Genomic DNA, 6,324 nt, shown 5'->3' on the forward strand with positions numbered 1-6,324 from the left:
TAAACATCAGCTTTCGATTAAATTAAAAACTATCAAAATCGGTACACCCAGTAAAAAGTTATTGCGGATTTTCGAGAGTTTCCCTCGATTTCTCTGGGATCCCATCATCAGATCCTGGTTTCCTTATCATGGTACCAAACTAGGGATATCCCTTTTCCAACAAAAAAAGAATTATCAAAATTGGTACATCCAGTAGAAAGTTATGTGGTATAATACAACATTGGTCGACGAAAAAAGCGTCAAGTAAAAACGCATTATTAGATATAATTCAAAAAGTAGTTGTTAGATCTCAAATAAATTTAAATGGGACCAATTGGCACACACCACCTTTCGATTAAAACAAAATTTGTCGAAATCGGTCTACCCGGTCAAAAGTTCTGATGTGATGTGAAAAGTGATGATACATAAAAAAAAAAATACAGTCGAATTGAGAACCTCCTCCTTTTTTGGAAGTCGGTTAAAAATTATGCAATATTTCGAATTTTTGAAGTCTCCTAATTCCTATGATAATAAGAATATGAAAAAAATCAAAACATAGGGGCATGGTCATGGCAGCAAAGAGTTCTATGTCACAAAAATATTTGATCTAGTGTCATTATCCAGAGAGAAAACAGTCGACTACGTTTGTATGGAGAAAGAGCCGGTACCCTTTCCTCTTAATGTGAATTTTACTAATACTCAATTTTGCATACCTACAGACGTCTGATCTTGTTCTAAGGTTGGCTGGTAGAGAATGCTTTTAGAATTAAGGCCGCCTTTTGTACAATTCTTTAACGTATTGTGCAATAAAGTATTAATAATATATATATATATATATTCTATATATTATTATAATTATTAATTAAATTATATATATTCTATATATTACCCGCATTGGAGCAGCGTGGTGGATTAAGCTCTGATCCATCTCCTACATGGGGAAAGAGGCCTATGCCCAGTAGTGGGATATTATAGGCTGAAGCGAATAATAATTAACGTTGAAGCTTTAAAAATCTCTACAACGGGTTTTTGTTTATCTGTAATTAAAAGCCTAAAATGTACATTTATGATGATAGGGAATCTTACTATTCTTTCTTCTATATATTATACACAATAGCTAACCTGGCGAACTTCGTACCGCCTTATTTTTTTTTATTTAATAATTATTAAATAAAATATTGCCTATCTTTCAAGTTCGATCAAACTGCACAGGTGCGCAAATTTGATTAAAATTTGAAAAAGAAAAACAACGTAGTAACAAAAAAGAAAAAGTAAAATTACAGGTGCCATACCTAGCCTAAATCACCCCTGTTGGCATTAACGTATGTTAAAAGAAAGTTTTGCGTGCCGAAGATTAACTTAAAGAAGATATACGAAAATAGGTAAGTAGTTTAAAACTTTAAAAAATGTAAACAAAATCATTTTTTTTTGACTATAACGGAATGTACATAGCGTTAAAAAAAAAAAAAAAAAAAAAAAAAACTGAATAGTATTGTGGAACTAGAAATGTATTGTGGAACTAGAAATGTATTGTGGAACTAGAAATGTATGTATCATTAGCTTGTAAGAACTTAATCTTAGTTTTCAAATAAGATTTAATGTGTTAAATCTATAAAATAAACATATTTAATGTTCAATCAATTTGTTTCTTTTTACTAACTGAATTCATCATTATCATTGTCAACCGATGAACGACCACTGCTGGACATATCTCTTGTAACGTCTTCCACCTTGCGCTCTTATCTATTGATCTATATCGATCGCCGCTTGTATTCAGAGGCTGCCAGCGATTCGATCCATTGGTTGTAAAATTATGTAAAATTTAGGGCAATGCTGAGATGTCTAAGCAATTTTAAGCACGAAAATTCAACAAGTGAATATCGATGTGATCGATGTTTTTGGATATTGTGCAATAACAAAACATGGTTTAAAAATGTTTGCGATATATTCATCATATCTGCTACCACACATCTAGCCACTCTATGAACTTCCAATTGCCCAGTCTTCGAGGAGCTGAGATGAAATTAAAAACGGAATTCTAACATTCGCAAAAACAACCATACGAAGCGCTAATTGTCCAGTCCAATGTGGCATTTCCGGTAATTAACACTATTATGTTATCTTTTTCATCTCCGGAGGATTGGTGACATGTTTGTCACCTTTTTATGCAAGAACTTTACTGATCTTGGGCGATAAAAAAATAACGCTTTTTCTGTGTTAAATATTGGGGCTTGCTGGCTAATGTTTTTTTTTTGCGTAGATAAGATTACACTTCTTAAAACCATCAACACTTTATTTGTTCTTCTTGTACTATCTAATTTAAAAAATTAAATATTGTATGTACTAACTTGTACTATCTTTAAATTTTGCGGCGTTCTCTCAGACAGTGTAGGATGTCTATTTAGAAACAACTTTTACCATTTCCTTAGCGGTCTATTGTAAGTAAATGGAGAATGATTCTTTTTCTAATCAATAATAATGCGTTGGACACTATCTAGTAATATGAAAGTGCTTTGCAACCATTTCTATTATAGAATCCATTTTTCTAAAGTACTCTCCTCATCTGTCAAATATGTTTTATGGGCAAACCCCCATGGAACGTTCCGTTCGAAGGGAATTTCACTGGAAATTTTGTCGTATAACATAATCCTGGCGAAAAGGATTTATTTGTAGCATTTGCAACTTTCTCACTTTTTCTGATCTATTGACTGTCTCATTCGAAAGGTCGTATTATTCTTTTAGGTGCCATTCCAATAAAAAAAATTGATGTCATTTACTGGAACATAGAATATTAAATTAACGACGAATCTGTCGATAGTTGTAATTATAGTGTGACATTTTAAATATGTGGTCTTATTTCCTAACGCTACTGATGTTTTTACTATCGAATTCATGAGTTTTGTATTATTTAAAATATCTGAGATATTAAAGTTATCTGTTTTTGGTGGTACATGAGTTACTTCTTTATTTTTATTATTGTCAACTTTTCCTGTGTATTTCTGTATGCTACCCTTAGGAAGAGCTGGAAAGTTAACAATATCTCTATTTATAGTAGCCATTGCATTAGATTGCCTATTTTTTAATATTCTAGTTGATTTTATTGGACAATCTTTTGAAATAGCTAGATGATTTCCAGAGCAATTAACGTTTCAGAAATACAATCTTTATATTAATGATTTTCAGAGCATTTATTTTATTTTAGACATGTGTAAGTAATGCAATTGATACATTACGCGTGATATTACCCGAACATGAAATATGGCATCACACATTACGCGACGAAATGAAGTATTACACATCACACTTGACATTACGCGCTCTGTGCGGTCGGAATGTCGGATTTCTTATCTATTTGCTCTGTCTAACTTCACTTACTGAGTGAGACACGGTGATGCGCGGCGCACTTTTGCAACCAGTCATACTCTCACTCTCTAGCTCTACATTATTTTCGTTAGTATGAGTGAGAGCGAGCTACTGAGCCGTGGCGAGTTTCCGTCATTTTTTTAAGTGAAATATGAATCGTATTTAAGAATGCTAAGGCATATTATAGCACCACACTGTACGTAATACTTCTTAATAATGCGTTACGCACTTGACTGCCGCTAAAATTCGAGTTCAAATTTCTGCTTTTGCATTTATTAAAATGTTTTGTTTGTTTACGTTGCTTGTGAAAATAAAATTATAAATGAAGTATTGACATAAAAAAAGTAATCATTGTATGTATATAAAGTTGATTTTTAAATACGCCAGTATTCATGGTCATTAGTTTATTCCTAACTTATATTATAAACTAGCTGCGTCCTGCGGTTTCACTCGCGTAGTTCCCGTTCCTTTGATGATTCCGGGATAAAAAGTAGCCTAAGGCTCTAACTCCTAAGCCTGGAATAAATATCCCAATTTTCCTTGGGGTTTACTTAAGTATGAAGGGAAACCAACTTTTTTTACATATCAAAGCTAATTTTAGAACAAACTTTTAGAAAACCAAACCAAAAAAAAAAAACAAATATATATCTTTTTAGCCAGTTTCCACCTCTCATTTACCATTTTTATGCTAAAGTGACTGTATGTTTGGTCTGCTACGTAGTACACCGAACACCGTACACTTAAACATACTTGTACAAAATCTCATGGAATGTTTGGTGTGATGACGATTACGTGATATAAAGCATTTCATAAGTAATATCTCACGCCGAACAGTACACATTTCGGGTAATGTTCGGTGTGATGGTGTGATGCCATATTACTCAGTACGAAATGTAATGTAATATTACATTACATTTTGAAGTACTGTTTTGCGCAAGTCTATTTTATTTTATACTTTATTGTACACCACAAATATATTACAAACAAAGCATAAAGATAGGTACAGACTGTGAAGTACAATGGGCGGACTTAAGGCCGGCGCCCACTGACGGCGTGGCACGGCATGGCACGGCAGGTTGTGCAGAGGCAACCCGCGGCGTGCTGTAACATCCCGCGGCGTGCTGCGGCATCCCGTGGCGTTCCGTGGCATGCCGTGGCATCCTTCTGAAAGCCCAGTCACTCTGGCATCCATCAGTTTTGCTCCGCGCGTGTTCGATTTTGGTTGTGTCGTTATGGTTGACTGGGATTTAGTTTTAATAGCACTTCTAGCTGAAGATGAAGAGAGACAAATAAGAAGTGCTAATTTGACGAAAAGACAATTCTGGGTGCATAATTTATGGAGAACAAGATCTACAAATGGTGAATTCAGCAACTTGTTTAATGATTTGAGATACGACATGCGAAAATTCTATGATTATTACAGAATGGACTATGAAAAATTTGAAAAGTTAAGTCATTTGCTAAAATCGCATATAAAGAAAAACAAAACTAATTTTCGATCGCCTATACCTGTTACCGAGAGATTGTCTGTATGTTTAAGGTAAGTATATATTACATTACAATGATTCATATACCAACGCGTAATACATACAGCTTCCCAGCTAACTTGTTCTAGCTATTATATATTACAATCTAAGTTATGGTATGTGGATAGCTGTTTGTCATTAAGGTAATTGTATAAGGGTATTCTGTGTTCGCGCTCATGGAAGCAAGACATGCGCTCATGAGCGGCAGGTGACACCACGGAGCATTTACTAATATTAAATTAAAAGTCTTGATATATTTAGTAATTATTTATTTTTATAATCAGCTATCTACCACAACTGCTACATGGTGGCACTTGACCATCAATCCAGTTGTGTACCTACAGTACATTATGACAAAAATGAAAGTATTATAAAATTTTATGAATTTTCATAGTCCGCCAATTCACTATTGGAGTTATTGTCATGTATATCATTATTATTATGACGTCTGGATATAGCAGTAGGTATGTATTCTATATGTGTAGCACCATAGTTTGGTTCGGTGTTATATTGTTGTTCGGCCTTACTAAATGAACAAAAATTGTGTAAAGGATTTGATCTTTCGATTATTGTATTATGGGTTCTGGCAACAGAAGTTGGTACGTATTGCTGAGATGAATGTAATTCATTTGAAATATCGAATCCTGAACTTGATGTTGAAGGACGACTTGGCTGCACAACTGAAGTTAACTCCACATTTTCCAAATGCTTTATTTCTGCATCAGTAACAATATGTAAAACATCGCGTTTTATTTCAGCTTGTAATTTTGGTGACAAAGTCTTCGCTGTTGCCGCCATTGCCTGAAAAAATATCTCCATAGGATGTTGTTCCTTTTTTTGGTTTTCAATGTATTTTTTTAATATTTCTGCTGTTGTTTCCGTATGCTGTGCTTCCGATGACATGTATGATCGCTGACGATCATGTCTAACTGGTCTAGAATCTGATGCCTGTGATAAAAACGACATTGGAGATATAGGTGATTGTGCTCCAGGAAAAGGAACAGTTGATGCTGTTTCGGGAGGTTGTGTATTTTCAATATGCTGCGTATCTTCGGAAAGCTGTGTATCTTCGGAAGAAGAGTCTAAATTTGAGAGCTGAGGTCTATCTTGAAAAAACTTTTGCAGAAATTCAAGTTCCTTTTCAAATTTAATTGGTCGTCTCTTTTTGGCAGCGTCACCGCTTTTGTACACCCTGTTTTTTAAGGCTTTTCTATAATTGTTACGAAGGCAGCTCCACGCCTTCTGGCATTCTTCATCTGTAACAAGAATGAAGTATTTCAAATAACACACGCTTTTAAGTCGTTTACTAAAGCCGGGTCCAGACATGTATCATTTGCACGATCCGATCACCGTATTCGTATCCTCGATGCGTATCATGATCGCATATGTATGTATGTAATGATCATGATCATGATCGCATATGTGGACGGGTAATGACGCGTTTACCCGTCCACAT

General features: G+C 34.6%; 1 long non-coding RNA gene across 1 annotated transcript; it reads right to left on the reverse strand.

Annotated features, from left to right (window-relative positions):
- Positions 1–2,254: 2,254 nt before the first annotated feature.
- Positions 2,255–2,599, reverse strand: LOC123658032. Its single transcript, XR_006743812.1, has 2 exons — positions 2,324–2,599; positions 2,255–2,293 (listed from the first exon to the last, which is right to left on the reverse strand). It is a non-coding gene; the product is annotated as an uncharacterized LOC123658032 (long non-coding RNA).
- Positions 2,600–6,324: the final 3,725 nt, after the last annotated feature.

Source organism: Melitaea cinxia, chromosome 11, assembly GCF_905220565.1.
Source record: "Melitaea cinxia chromosome 11, ilMelCinx1.1, whole genome shotgun sequence".
Taxonomy (NCBI): Eukaryota; Metazoa; Arthropoda; class Insecta; order Lepidoptera; family Nymphalidae; genus Melitaea; species Melitaea cinxia.